This window comes from Lycorma delicatula, chromosome 11 (genome assembly GCF_047948215.1).
Source record: "Lycorma delicatula isolate Av1 chromosome 11, ASM4794821v1, whole genome shotgun sequence".
Classification (NCBI taxonomy): domain Eukaryota; kingdom Metazoa; phylum Arthropoda; class Insecta; order Hemiptera; family Fulgoridae; genus Lycorma; species Lycorma delicatula.
In genome coordinates this window covers 67,189,519-67,206,346 of record NC_134465.1, presented here as the reverse complement: position 1 = coordinate 67,206,346, position 16,828 = coordinate 67,189,519, and the positions used below count along the sequence as shown (strand labels likewise).

General features: G+C 28.7%; 1 long non-coding RNA gene across 3 annotated transcripts in view; it reads left to right on the top strand.

Annotated features, from left to right (window-relative positions):
• The first annotated feature begins 2,380 nt into the window (after positions 1-2,380).
• Positions 2,381-16,828, top strand: part of LOC142332498 (uncharacterized) — a 97,276-nt gene continuing 82,828 nt past the window's right edge. The window contains exon 1 of one of the 3 annotated variants that reach the window (XR_012758312.1): positions 2,381-2,499. This is a non-coding gene — a long non-coding RNA (uncharacterized LOC142332498). Of the gene's footprint in view, positions 2,500-13,411; positions 13,599-16,828 lie in introns of those variants that run through there. The other 2 variants (XR_012758310.1, XR_012758311.1) reach the window with 2 other exon arrangements.

Sequence of the window (16,828 nt, the reverse complement as noted above, 5' to 3'; positions counted from 1 at the left end):
AATAGCGTGGAAGTCATGTTTCATCTAAAAAAAATTAATACTATCTTTTTTTTTTTAATTCCTGATTTGATATTTAAACAAATATAGTAATAATATTGTATGTGCGCGCGGCGTGCGGGTATGTATTTAAATCTACTATATATAGAGCTTGATTACGTATATAAGCTGATTATTAGATGTAATTAAAACGAGTTGTTCTAGCAGTGGTGAAAGCGTCTTCCCAAATCAGCTAATTTGGAAGTCGAGAGTTCCAGCGTTCAGGTCCTAGTAAAAGCAGTTACTTTTATACGGATTTGAATACTAGATCATAGATACCGGTGTTCTTTGGTGGTTGGGTTCCAATTAACCATACATCTGAGAAATGGTCGACTTGTGACGTACAAGACTACGTTTCATTTACACTCAAACATATCATCCTCATTCATCCTCTGAAATAATACCTGAACTGTAATTCCCGGAGGCTAAACAGGAAAAAGAAAGATGTAATTAAAAAATAAGTGAAAATTTCATTATAATCCCTTTGTGTGTGGTTGGCTGTTATATTAAAAATTCCATTTATAGTTAAAGTGAAAATTTATTCTCTTTAATATTTTATGTAAGTATAAGTTCCGCAAGCTTAATAATAAATTTTAAAAATCTGATGGACACTACATGACTTCCTTGTACGCCTATTAAATTACATATACACATTTTTTGCTGCACTTCATTTAATTAATTTCATTTGAAAGTGAGATACGATCCTCCATTTCATTAATAAAGTGGACATCTGCTGAAATATTAGTTTTTATTAACATCAAATATTTATACAATAATTAATTCAACAATTTTACATGAAATATTATGATAGAGTAAAAGTCCTTTTATTTCTCGTATTACTAGATAACTATTATTCGTATCTTTATGAGTTGCTGATTAACAAAAGTTTTAGATTTCTGGAGTGTCGTATAAACAAAAGTTTATAATAATTAAACTATTCCGTTTAGTGAACTCCTGTATGGTTACAAATGTTAATTTCTACCTGACAGTGTAAAATATTCATTTTTTATTATTGGATTATTTGGTGAATAATCAAAAATGAAAATCATACAGGAAAAAGAAAAATAACATGAAGAAATGTATCTCAAAAACTACAAGAAGATGAATATGAAGGGGAAGAAAACGTTAAGACCAAGGAAATAATAAATTAAGAGAGGATGATGAATATAGAGAAAAAATTTGAAAATTAGAGAACGTGTACACAAATTAAGAGTAGAAGAATTATATCAAATGAAAGAACGATTAAATGAATGGCAACAAAAAACAATTAAACGAAACGATGATCAACTCCGACTTAGGGAGAATATTGCCCGACAATATCAGAGGAGTAATGAACTAAAATAAAGAAATTTTTTGCAATTTATTAAAGATCGGGTATGTCTCAGTGTATATGTTGTTCTTATAAGTGTCTATTTTCCAATCACTCAGTAGTTAACTTTAATATAGATAAAATTAAACAGAAATTCCACAATAATTAAGTAAAATTAAACAGAAATTAAACTAGAAAATCCAAAAATAATACGATTTTAAATTATAATTTTAGTTAATATTAAATAAGATGTTTCACCAACATCTATTTTACATATACACATGTGTAATGCCTATTATTACATTTACACATTTTTAAAAGTACATAAAATTTTATTTCGCTAATAATTTTTTTTATTATAGTTGAATTATTATGTATTGTAAAAACTTTTGTTTACTATCACGGGTTAATAATTATTAAATCAATATATTTAAATTAAAGAAAAGAAAAGAAAAGATGAAAAAAACAAAAGGAGATGAAGCCTTCATTTAAGATCAAAATATTTCATTAATTAAAATTTTAGTTTTAATTTGCAATCAAAAAGGGATGTGCACAACTGTAGGTTACAACAGTGCTAAATCCAAAATTTCAACATCCTACGGCTAATCGTTTTTGAGTTATGCGACATACACACATACATACTCGTACAGACGTCACGCCGAACTGGTCAAAATGGATTCAGGGATGATCAAAATGGATATTTCCGTTGAAATCTGAAGACTAACATTTTTCGCGATCACAATACTTCCTTTACTTCGTATAAGAAGTAAAAATAACAAAAATAATTTAATATTAGACAGCATATTGTAAAAGAAAATTGACGGTGAATAAAATAGTTTGCGAACCAAAATTTTAGATGGAATTATTTTTCATGATAATTTTGTTGTTTAGATGTAGTGGTGTTAAAGATGTCTACCGGTGACGATCGTTGTCGTAGTGGGGGTAAAGCAGAAGCAAGTGTAAACAGAGAATAACATACGAAATACAGCTACCAGTCTTGTGTTATAGTTATTGGCGGTAAATTATACATAGATACTCAATAAGCACTACAATTAACGTTTGGAGAGAACGCTGTTGCTTAACGTAACCTAATCCAGTTGTAATGTCTTCCAATTTACATCTTTTTATTTAGATATTCGTTATTAGTGATTAAGGTGAGTTTTATTTACTTTCTTTCAATTTTTGAAATAATAATTTGCAGTTGTTTTATTCTTTGTTTGTGTTATTCAAATAAAATACGAGTAAATTAAACAATCTTTTTAACAGAAATTCTTTCGTAGAAAGATTAGATTACTGAAGAGAAACGTACTTCACTATAATGTAATTGTACTTCAAGATACCGTAAATAAAATTTCACACAAAAGATTTTATTCCCTTTGAGATTATTGAGTGCCATATTACACCCGAAAACCGTCTTTATTACGTTCGTTATTTAAACAATAAACTACCTGTCATTGTATTTACTCGAACATTCCATTTTTAAAATATTTATTAGATTAAAAATGTTAGAATCCAATTTACACTCATTTATTTTTACAAAATAAATTAATAATGTATCTAAATAGAGCGAAACATTATCGATAAAATAAACAAATAAAACGAAACAAATTAAATATTTGGTTATTTGACCATTAATTAACAAGGGAAGTAAAATATATTGTATATCAAATTTACTGTACTGATATAAGCAAAGTTAATTTCTGAATAAAAAGAAAGAGTTTTTACACATGGAATTTAAGATATTTCATTTTTGATATATTAACAAGTTTTAATTTGGGTAACGAGAATGAAGCTTACTAAGCAAGGTAAAAATTCGCAGCGGTATCGTTATCAAAAATATACTATTTACTGGAGCTCCTGGGTTCATCTCCCAAATAACTTACCATTTGTTCACCGATCTTAGTTCTTGTCGTTAAATATTCATAAATGAATTTATTCTCAGGAATAACAAAAAAAAAAAAAAAATTTGCTAGGAAAGAAAGCAGCAAATAAAAGCAACATTTTAATAAATTTGTAAAAATATTTTTATTAATTTACTGGCTGTAGTTTTTAACATATATAGTATTTTTTTAACATATATATTTAATAAAAATTAATTGTAAAAGAGGATAAAGTATCAGTAGTTAGTTTGCAGAAGAGCAACCAATACTTTATAATTTACGTAAGGTTCCGAGTTCGACTCCCGGTAAGAGCTTGATATTATCATGTAACATCTGATTACACATACATAATATTTAAAGCACAAATTATTCGAAACCAGTACAATGAGATATATATGACAATAATTCATTATGAGCTTTTATATTTAACATTTTCCATATTTAATTTATCTTTTTTTTAACTTGAATTAAAAAAAAAATCATAAAATTGTTGAAAATGTATAGTTGATTATTCTTTTAGAGGAAAATGATTTTTAAGAAAAATTTAATGACCTTCCTTAGATCGATCGGTTGGTAATTTAACAGACTGGATATACCGATAATCCTGGGTTCGAATCCCGGCATCATTCGGGATCTTATCAGTCACAGTTCATCTCATTAACTACACATAAGTAAAAATTTAAACAGAAATTACTCATAAATTACATGAAGATTAATTTTTTCTTTCGGAGAAACATTCGGAGCGAACGTTAAAATATTTAAAATTTTATTCGTAACGTTTAAAAAATATTTACCGATAATTTATAAAAGCGTCGGAAAATATAGTAATATATTTCAATATATATAATTAAAATTGTGCGCGCGTGTGTGAGTATACAAATAAATAAATAAATAATTTAATTAATGTATTATTTATTAAGAGATAATAAGATTTACTGAAACTGAAAATTATTTCAAAATTATTTAAGACACCGGTTCGCTTCGGTTGATATACAGAGAATCTATTCTTAATAGGAAGCTTGTATTCATCATAAAACACAGTTTAAACATTTAGTGACTGACAGGTCCTATGTTGCCATTTAACCTGACTTTTCCTTCACCCTTGGCTCCGTTCCCGCCAATTTTGGCATCATATAATTTGCTGCGTTTCGTTTGACTTATTCAACAATACATAGAACATCCAAGCTAACCGGTAAGGAAGTGAAAAAAAAAAAAAAAAATATTTTTACGGTAAAATTTTTTTTTACATTTTTTTAAATTTATTAACGAATCAATATATTATAATTTTACTATTATTTATAAAAAAAAAAAAAAAAAAAAAAAAAAATCGTAAAATATTTTAAATCGATGTTATATTCTCCATTTGACAATACGGTTGTACTTACTATTAATGAACTTATATCATATTTGTCGTTTTATGTATAGTGTTAAAAACTAAAAAAAAATCATACTTAATAACTTTTTTGTTTATTTTAATTTTTACGTTGTAAAAATACAGTTAGTAAAATAATCACTGATTTTATACAACCGACCTCTCAGTTTCTTATTTTCTTATTCGAATGTATTTCCGTCCAGTGAAAAAGGAAAAACTGACTGGATTACGCTGTTTAACGCATTTCTTTTTTTATATTATATAATTTTGTATTTATTTTTTCGTTTAACGCCTACATCTCATGCCCAAACTTATAATTATTGTTTGCTTATTTTTAAATATGACATTGAAGTAGATAAAGATTTTGGTACGTAAAAAATTAACGGGATTCGAATCCAGAACCTTTCGGATATAAGTCAGGCACGTGATACATTTAATCTGATAAGTAAAATGAAATGTACTTTTTTGTCAACCATAACGGTAGTAATAAAAAAATAACGAGAAAATTGTGTTCTGTTGCCATTGTAATATATTACGTGTTGAGCGTATGTATCAATTGACCTTACAATTTCTAATGCAGTAAATTTTCTCTAAAAAAAGTACTCTTCCCGTACAATTTTTGGGTCAATGAAATCAAAAGAATGGATTCGTGTAATACAAAAAATATTTTAAGTTTTGAGTTTGTTGCGTAATTAAAGAACATGGAGGGCGCGCGCAAACACACACACATACTGTTAGGTAGATTTCATAAGAAAGCTATCTATTGTAAAGGGTACCATGATTCGATTTCTGGAAAATTTCGACATATCTTCACGTTTCTCCTCCAGACTTCAAAACCACCGTCAGTTCAAAAGTTTATATATGCATTTATATCTGTATCTAAATATATATATATATGTATTTAATTTTCTTGTGGATCCTATAACTGTCCTAATTTTGCGCCAATCACTTTCAAATTGATATATAACATATAACAACCAAAAATCTCTGTCGAGTTCATTATTGGAAAAAATCAGACCACGGAGGTGGATATGGGGGCTTTTTTCGAAAAAAAATATCGCTATAACTTTCCTATTAATTAATTTCTTATTCTTTTAAAGTTCCTACTATTCTTTGCATAAGAGGCTAAAATTTATGTAAGTAAAGGTATTTGATATCATCAATCATGCCCCAGGGGGTAGAAAAAATGGGGTTTCGAAAACAAACAAAATCATACCTCCCTTAATAGGCACAGTATCGAATCTGTTTAAAGTAATCGTTAGTCCTCTAAATATTACCTAAAACTTTTTTCTGAAACAATTTTTGATATGATCAACCCTTCCGGTAAGAGATGACCAAAATATGATTGGAATTGTAAGAAGATGGGGCTTGTCGTATGCTAAACATGTGTAATATTTTTCCACATGCTACCATTGTTGTATTGAGTAAATTTGAAGTTTTTCTTAACTTTACGGTGGAAATCTTTTTTATCCCCTACTTAGCACCGATGAAATCTACCTCCGCCTTCCGGCGTGCCGAAAGGGATTTTTTTTTTTTTTTTTTTTAACTGTTACTCGTATATATTGTTAACAGCGAGGGCGAGTTGTATCTGAAGTTCGTCTGTATTCCGTTCTTTTTGTACACTAAATAATTTATATATTTCTATTAATTTTGCACAGTATTACATATTTAGCTTGAATTATTTTAATATATGTATAAAATAAAACAGATTAATAAAGTATGCGTTAATAATATTAATTTTATTATAGTAAACAGTATGAAAATAATAATCGCGAAAAGAGAGTAGTGTCGAATAAAATATTCTCGGTTTGACGTCCGGTTATGCTTGTGATATTTAATTTTTTAATATTTAGACTGTTCATTTAATTTTTCTGTTCAGAAATAAATTTACATTTAATTTTTTAATTTATTTTAATCTTAATAATATAAAATAAAAGCTCATTTTAGCCACATTAATTTAATTTTATTAATTGAACTAAAATTTTACAGTAAAATTATTAAAGTTAAGAGATTATTTTACATTATTTAAAACCCTTTTTTTAAAATTTAATTTACGCAAATTTATTTTTTTTATTTTTTAAACATCCCCATGCACCCGATCCTCGCCATTAAGGAAAACACAGTCACCTCGGAGTGTCGTGGCAGCAGTCTGCCCACCCTAGCTAGCCCCCTTCTGGGGCTTCCCACCTGGGTCTCCCCAACTTCACTAGGATACACCGACATTCCTCTTCCGGATAGCCGCTTTGTCCTTCCGCTAAGGAGCTACCCATCCTGTCCCTAATACAACAGTTCCAGATGTACGTTTCGCACATCTTTCACTTCGCGACCCACTCATACCTTAAGGGTTCTTTATGCCATCATCGGGGAGTTCCGACCCCTCCACTCTTGAATGTGGGCGGACCCGAACACTCTACGCAAAAAGACTACCTCCCTGGCCCTACATGTCGCCACGCTTCGACCCTTTTTATTTTTAATTATAACATTCCGTCACACATACATGAGTGCACCTTATCCTACTTCTCCTGTAAAACAAAGTAATAAAAAAAATATATAAATAAATAAATAAAAATCCCCTTGATCACGGCGTCGTCAAGCATCGCGTGGCCGTTACTTCCTCAAAGCAAGAATTCCTCATAAAGTCCTGTTCCTAGCCTCGTAGAGCCGCCTCCTAATTATGCAAATTAGTTTATTTAATCGGTTGCTTGAAAATAATATTAAAATTATTTTTAATAATAAAGGTTAATTAGTTTCTTGTAATCTTTTAATATATATTATATTAAGGGGGTATAGTCCATCCTGTTTCTTATCATCCTCTAAGGCTTAGAGGATTATAAGAAGAATAATAATAAGAAAGTTCGCTTAGAGTCTAAGCGAACTTCAGTCATCATCTATGTGCTTCAGCAACATTATTATGTTTTTATTGTGTGTTTTGTTTGAATCGGCGTAAGCTCAAAATCGGTGAATGAAATCAGAAAACAGAATATTGGAATTTATTAAAAAGTATATAATAAAAAGTTTGTATTTTTTACCGCTTTTGTTTCTTTATGTACGATTATTATAAATATGAGATAATTTCAATTTTCATTATTTTAATCAGAATAAATTCACTATGTTTTTTAATATTGACAATTATTTTCACGGTGTTTCACGAAAATAGATAGCTTAGGATAATAATAAAAACAGCAAACCAGGATTTGAACTTTAGTTTTAAGAAGGTATCATTATTCAGCTTGTTCGGCGTTGTAGTGGTCTTATTTGCGTTCTTCAGCATTTCTATCCACCGGTGCCAAGTCTATACCTTGATGTTCTGTTAGTTCATAAAAGTGCTGATCGATGACATTTTAATTAAAGAACACGAATCAATCTGGTTGTTATCGAAGGGCACACCACCACATGGCAATAAAATTAAGTAATTTATACTACTATTATATTTTATTGAATAATAAAATATTATATTTTTATTATTTTGAGAGGGGGTAGGGAGGCTGAGAGAAACATAACGGTATGTCAGTTAACTATAATTTTTTGTATAAGAAGTTTTATAATTGATAAAATAATTAAGTTTTATGTTATCTCTAGGTATCAAATGTCTCAAATTGTATATATATAATCAAAGACAAAAGTATAAAAACAGTTTACCACCAAGTTTAAGTACCGTACTGTATGTGTGGCCAGCCACACAACAAAAAAATTTAATATTTTACATTTTTATGATTACATATTTTTATATCTTTACAATTTTAATGTTTTAAGTTTAATGTGTGATTTTTTAAAAAGAAAAAGTTTTATTAACCGATTATGAAGAAAACCCTCGAAAGCGCTATTATGAAATAACAATAGGGATAAGTTAGAAACATTATTGAATTCTATACTCTTGGTGGTAAACTATTTTTATATTTTTGTCATTGATATAATTAGTACAGAGTAGAATATGAGCAAATACAATAACAAAAGAACTGGTTTTGCTAAGTTAATAAATATGTATCTATAAATTAAATGAAAGAATAAAAATATTTCAGTCTCTACTGAGATTTATCTCAATAAAACTGACGTATGCCGTTATGTTTACAAGTATTTTATTAGTAATATTTACTTAATTAGTTTTTCTTTTTCTTAAAAATTGAACTATAATATTTTAATTAATGATATACATTTTTATTATATTACTAGCCGGCCCTCCGGGCGGGTCGCGTTCGGAATGAGATTATTAGCTGTCCAAAATTGATTACCTCTTTTGTAAAAATTTCTTTTCTTGAATGATGAATATTGATATAACGAAAGTTAGGTTAGAAATTTAACTGTAGAAAAAGATACTAACGAATAGGAATTTTGGCGCTAGTGATCGGTACATTCTGGTGCCTACTTTTTGGTTATAGTATATTATTTTACGAAGAAAAACAATCGCATAAATAAAAAAATCTGACATGGGCACCGTATGACTTCCTTGTACGCCTATCTATATATATAAAAATAAATGTTTTTCTGTCTGTATGTCTCTTATGGCATCCTAAACCGTTCATCCGATAGCGATGAAACTTTGGGGAATGGTTAGACGCATGCCAGGGAAGGTTTCTGAATTTGTTTGGACCCGCTAGCTGGCGCTGGCGTCGAGATATATAGAAAAATTGTATTTATGGTCCGATTTGCCTCATATTCAGAATATGTGTTACTTACATGGAAAGAATTATCTCTACAAAAAATGGACCCGCTAGATGGCGCTGGGGTTGAGATATTTAGAAAAATTATAATTATTGAACGATTTAGTTCATATTCAGAATATGAATATTAGTTACGTGAAAAGAAATATTTTTGCAAAAACTATACCCGCTAGCTGGGGCCGGTGTCGAGATATTTACGAAACAAACAAACAAATATACGAACAGACTTTTTTATCTATATATATAAAAGGCATGTTCGTATGTGTGTGCGCTAAAGACCAAAAAACTAATGGACCGATTTACGCGCGGGCAAACGGGAAAAGGTGGAAAGAGAAAAGGGAAAAACGGAAAAGGGTAAAAAGGAAACTGGGAGAGGGGCGAGGGAGAAGGGTGAAAGGGAAAAGGGGAAGGAAAATAAGTGAAAGGTAAAATTTGTGAAGTTCCGTAATGTTCAGTTTTTATTTTTTTTATCAAATTTTCATTTGTGTTCCTTTAAACTCTCTCTCTCTCTATATATATATATATATATATATATATATATATATATATAGAATGCTTCGCTATTGCCAGATTTGAGTGTATATATATATATATATATATACACTCAAATGTTGCAAATATTGCCAGATTTGAGTATATATGTATATATATATATATATATACACTCAAATCTGGCAATAGCGAAGCATTGGCGGGTCTGCTAGTTAAAGACTCAAATATATATCTGAAATCGGGAACAAACGAAAAAGACGTCAATATATATAGAATTGAGGTTAATTTTATTTTTTTGCTGTTATGTATATATTCTTCAACAATAAAGAATTAAAATTTCTTGCTATGTATGTAAAATATTTTCTTGATATTTTACTACAAGTATGTAATTATTTTTTCCTAATCTCGTCCTCACCATGCTAAAGTAACGAATGTAAAAAACTCAACTTTTCACGTACGACGTATTCGCCGAACTCCAGAAACTGATTCAGGACACCAAAATGTGCAAAAAAGTTCATATTGACATAAGTCCTACTTTGTTTTGTTTTCCTTCTGGACACCATTTTGTGATTTTCAACAAAAATAATTATTTCTCAGGAGCGGGTAAACCTACTTTAATTAAATTTATAAAATATAATTTTTTATTTTACAAAATAAAAAATTTTGAAAACGAAATAAAAAATTTCTTAATTTTTTATACTTCAGTATCTTTGTAATTATTTTATAAATTTTTACTTATTACAAAATTTATTAAGCATTTTATTCTGAACATAATGACACCTCATTTGTAAAATTCCGTTGACAAACAATCGAGTTGTAGCAGACAAATAACCCGGCAGTACGCTTTTGCATCGTAATGCAAGCTGAAAATTTTTTGTCTCTTTCTATTTCCTCTATTAAATGTAATAAAAATTATCAGCTTTTAATATTTTAAAAGCCCTTGTATCCCTTCTACGTTATATGCTTGGAAATGCAAACATTTTAAAAACATTTAATCAGGGACACGTATTCGTATAAATAATGTAGTATTAAAATAATTGTAATAGTTCTTTCCTTTAATTCTGCAGTCTAAACATTTTATTTGCTTTGTCCTATGGGTGTGCGTGTGTATATATTGAAAGATAATGGACGCACAATTAGATCGCATAGTCAAAAAACCGAAAGGGAAGAATATGAACAGATTTGTTAGTTATTCATAATAAATCGTTTATGTAGCAGAGCGCGCTCTCACTCAGTCTCTCTCTACACAGATATAGATATATATTAAAACGTCTGACTGTTGTACAAGAGATACGAAATTTCAATGCTTGTGTTTTTATATACTGGACAGCTGTCGCTATTTTGTCTACTGTAATAAGAGATGACTCATTGCTTTTATGTCGACTGATTTATGTCTGATCGGTTCTCTTGCGGTTTCACTTCCTTTTTTTTAACGGTAATGTTTTTTTCTACGCTAGTTTGTAGTTGCTTCATAGTACTTAATTCGGTCATATTCTTCCTAGTAAAAATAAAAATACAATTTTCCTTCAAGATATCTTCCATTTGAATTATTAAAAAAAAGCCAACATAATCAATCATTTCTTTAATCTTTTCTCTGTTTTTTCTCTAAAATATTTTTTTTTTTTCAGTTGCGGATCATTTCTTATTAGTTATTATTTTAAATAAGTCCTAGAACCGTATCTGCAGCAGGTTTTAAGTAACCTGTGGTGAAAATTAATAAAATGGGTAAAAAACCCTGATTTTATGTTTGATGTACAATAACTTTGTTAAATGGGTAATAAATCGTGTGTGTGTGTATGTGCGCGTGCGTGTGCAGTTATCTTTTTAACTCAACAACCACTGACGTGATTTGAACAATTCTTTTACCAATATTTTAATTAAACTTTTAGAGAATGATTTTAATTAGAAATTTATCCAGGTATCTCTATTATCTCTATTATAAGCTTGAACTTTAGTAGTTTGTCAGAGTTGGATCAATTGTTCTTGTGAAGTAAACTATTAAAGAAAAAAATCTGATGTGGACACTACATGACGTACTTGTGCGACTATTAAATTACATATTCACATTTTTTTTTAAATTGATAAGTACATAAAATTTTATTTTATTAATAACTTATTGAATTCTAATTTACCGTAAACGATTTTTTTACAATCAAAGGTTAATAATTATTAAAAAATCAAACATGAACTTTAATTTTAAAATTAACATTATTACAACTAGTATATATATTAACTGTAAATAATTAACTTTTAACATTTTGCGTATATGTTAATGAATTAAATAGGACGATGAAGTGTATCGAACGAGTACTGCAATAGAACTTTACTCGACGAATCTATGTAGAACTGAATAATTATTCTGTACACTTTGTAAAGGTTGCAACTGCATCGGTAGATTTCTAAATGTTAAGTGATATGAAGCACACGTATATTCCTGGGAATATACAGGCTTATGGCACTACTGGGTCGAATTGAAAATAAAACTGGAAAAATTTTATTTGTTATTATGTAATATTAGAATCTTTTTTTTTATAAATTACCTTAAAAAAACGAATAAACTTTATCATAATATTTTCAATATATTTATTAAAATTAAGGGAGATTAATTATTATTTTAAATAAAATGTAATAAATATAAAATAGTCGACAAATCTTGATTTAATTTAATTATATCGAACGTCCATACGTCTAACGTTTACTTGCACAGCAATAATGACCGTTACGTTTAGGGTAGTATTTGAATTGTACCACCGCGTGACAAGTACTGTCCAACGGTAGCCAATCAGACTCAACGGAAGACAACTACGCAGTTTTGTTAGTTAGCCTCACACCATTCTCGCATTAGTCACAGACTGACAAATCTTTTCACTTGAAGCTTGCTGCTACCACAAAAAATTAAACAAAAAAAATAATTACCTCTTAAAATTTCTCTTCGCAAAATAGTCTATCTCTCTATCACCGTATGACTGATACAATTTTATAAATTATTGTATTATTTTATTATTGGCTATTGAATTACTTTTTTTTATTAAAGCATTTATTACTATAAGAAATTTATTTTATTTACATTTATTTATCATCAAACATTTCGCTTTAATTATAATCTGAATTTTTAAAATCTAGCACAAATGATGTATTACAATAAATAAAACTGTACCTTCAAAACTAGATTGAATATACCAGCGGTTCACAAGGGGTTGAAGCTTTCTACTATTTAATTATTTTTTAAGTATTTTTATTTTTAATTACGCTATTACGTTTTTTTTATAAACTTGTTTTTATATTAAAAGAAAATAGCAATAGTTAGTAAAAAAGATGAACGGGCGCTCTAGTTTTTTTTTTATGTCCAAGAGCAATATGGACATAAAATATGCTTGAGTGTAAATTATATCCGTTAATTGAATATTAGGTAAAACGAAATAACTGAAAACCTTAACATTACAGTTTAACGTTGGTTACGTTCCTTTGTTAACTTTGTATACATAGGTTTAAGCGAAAATTTGGTTTCAATTATTATTTTGTAAAATTAAAAGTGTTCAAATCTGTAAAACATTAATGCTATACTGTCGGTTATGAGAGGAGAAACAGTACAGTGTAGGCAATATATTTTAGTTGGCGCGCTAATTTTCATAATTTATTTTGCAGGTTTGTTGTTCGGACGTAGTTTGAAGCGACAGAGAAATAACGTGCGTGGCAGAGAACGAAAGCTTATGGAATCTAGCGACATTACAGATGGCGTGTAATATGCAGTTCAATTTGGATCCTCGTGTCTGCGGTCATTCTTGTTTAACTATTTCTTATACGTTGTTTATTTTGTTTTGGGTGTTTAATGACCCTCATTATTGATGGAGGTAAGTTTTTTTATATTAATATTATTTTAATATAGCTTAAAATAAGTGTTATTATTTTTGTTTTCTTATCACGTACTGCATTTTCTATTTATAACACCGGATTTTTTTTTACAAAACTGTTGATCATTTTATGAAAAAAAAATTATTACAATAACTTTTGTTATTAATTTTGTAAAAGTGCTTTTAAGAAACAAATAATTATATCTGTAGAATAACTATCTGATATAGACTTAATTACTATACATTCCACACAGACTGGAGTCTGTGTATAATACATCGTTTCCTGAAGAAAGAATCCATTAATTTGTCGCATTCTTTTTTGCGATTGTGATAAATATAAACAGTCTCTGGTATAGGAGGTACCAATAAGAATTGCTTTCTCTGATAGTAATGATGTTCGGTATATACAGCCTTCGTTGAGGTGAAAGAAGTGAAGGTGTCATTTGTAAGACTGAACATCATTTCCGTTTCAGTAGGTTAGCACCTTGTTACGCGACAACATATGTTAGCTAAGTAAAGTATCTAACGGGAAACGGCTTCTTCGTAATTCTTCTTAAAGAATATGCTAGCCGTAACTCGATTACAAACTGTTTTCGGACATATGTTTGTACGAACCCTTCTTCTTAATTTCAAGCTCTAAAATCGGTTCCCAAATTATTTCTCTTTCCTCCTAAATCATCTTGTGTGTGTATACATATATATTTAATTACACAAATTAAAATATAAAATAAAAATACGCAAATATAAAATGTATAGTTTACATTTTATAAAATTACCTTTTTAAAAACATCATTTATGATAAAATAATTTCTTCACTAAAAGTCTTAATAAAGTTTGTAAATTCGATGCGACGATCAACTTGAACGTTTAAAATTTAGACGGGATTACTCTCCTGTTACAGTGAGAAATATAATTTTTGTACTTACGAAATAATTTCATAGAATCGATACACATACATAAAAAAATTTGTCAGAGATTCGAATTAAATTTGATTTGGCTATATTTATTCCTTATAATATTTAACAGAACTACGATTTTGCATAAATATCGTGGAGGTTGGAAATTGAAAGCGCCCTGGAGAAGTTAGATCCGATAAGAAATTATTATCCACTATAGTGCATCTTCGGTAAGAAATTAAATGATCTTTATACCCCACAAAATTTACGCGCTCACACGCACCCACAGAGAGAATGAGAGAGAGAGAATGTTAGAGAATTTTCGCGCTGTCTGTGACAGAGTGAGGTTTAAGAGACGATGATAGTGATTGTGATGTTTTATTACTTTCCAAGAGCGACTCTTATTTTGATAATCGTATTCTCTAAATAAGTATATAATTTCGTACCAAATTCTTACGGTATTTTGTATTTCACTTTTATTCGTTTCTGAAATATTAAATTTCGTATTTTGAAATGCTTGAAATTTATCGGTGATAAATTATATTTTTAAACTTGTATTTACGAGAATAAAAAGTAAATACAAAAATAATAGTAATGTAAAACATTGGCAAAAGCCACCAGAATTGTTGGTGGTACAGGTAGACAGAAAGTTCTATGTTCAAATTTCGGTCAGAATTGGCTTTTTTATACGCTTTATTAAAATTTGAAATAAAAGTAAGTGACGAACTGAATGTGAGTCTATTGCCCATACAAATAAATAAATATAATAATGTATTAGGTATTAATACGTGTAGGTCGAATTGTAAATAAAACTGGAAAATTTTTATCTGTTATTATGTAATATTAGAATCTTTTTTTTTTTGTAAATTACTTTACAAAACTGATAAATTTAATCGTAATATTTTTAAAAAAATTATTAAAATTAAGGGAGATTAATTATTATTTTAAATAAAATGTAATAATAGAGATATAAAATGATCGACAAATCTTGATTTAATTTAATTATATTGAACGTCTATATAAGAAATATATTAGGGATATTAACTTTGTTATTCGACCGCAATACACACACACGTACGCACATTTACGGTTGTATTTGAATTGTTGTACCATCGCGTGACCAGTACTGTCCGAGGGTAGCCAATCAGAGTGAAGTTAGCCACCTGCTGCATTTGTTTCATCTCTCCCCTCTCCCCGCACCGTCCTGGCAGTAGTCAGACTGACAAGTTGTGTTTAGTTTATGCGTCATCCCAATAAAATTAAACAAAAAAATAATTACCTCTGACAGCGTATGAACGATACAATTTTATAAATTATTGTTTTATTTTTTTATCATTGACTATCGAAGTATTTTTTTTATTCCGATTAGTGTAGAATAATATATTATATAAGAGTATATAATACTCGGGAACGCGTAAATACGCTATTTCATTAATAAAAAAAAGGAACTGTCCCGGTATTTGTGCGGATGGATCAAGGGAAACCGTGGTAAAAACTTAATCAGATCGGCATGAAAAATTTCACTATCGATTACAAAATAAAATTAGGTTCGATTAAAGTCCATAAATATAAAAACAGATGAAATAATATCGAGATAACTAAATTAAGCGACTAAATATATAATAATTCACATTTCAGAAGGCGTTAATGAAAATTATTTGTATTTGTTTACACGGTGAACAGGATACAGGAAATTGAGGTTTTTTTTTACTTTTTAATCGGTATAATTTAAAAATTTATCGACACAGTAATATTGTTTATGTAGAATGAAATAATTTAATTGTTTTTTAAATAAACAACCGATGTTAAATTTTTTTTGAAACGGTTCAGTAACGGAAGCATAATGCGGGCGATTTACACATCGTTTGTCTTTTAACCCGTGATTCTCAGAAACTACTAAAAATACAGTTCTCAAACCAATTTCTTTCGATTTTTCACTTCAGATTTCATAAAGAAAAGAAAACATAGCATTTACTCTTTTATTTAGATCTACAATCTGGCTTAATTTTACCAAACTGGCAAGAATTAAGGTAAAACTTTTATCAGACAAGAATCGCTAACCAAGAAAATGTAATTTTTAAAACTATTTGAATGTAAGCGTATGTAAATTTTTAATTGAAGAAACATATTTTCTTTTTGAGGGGTTCATGATTGTTTTTTTCTTTTTTTATAATTTTAAGTAATCCTCATTACAGCTTTTTTGTAATAGATCTATATCTACACACACACACACATATATATATTATATATATATATATATATATATATATATATATATATATATATATATATATATATATATATAAATTTGATGAAGGGGAGAACGACTAGGAA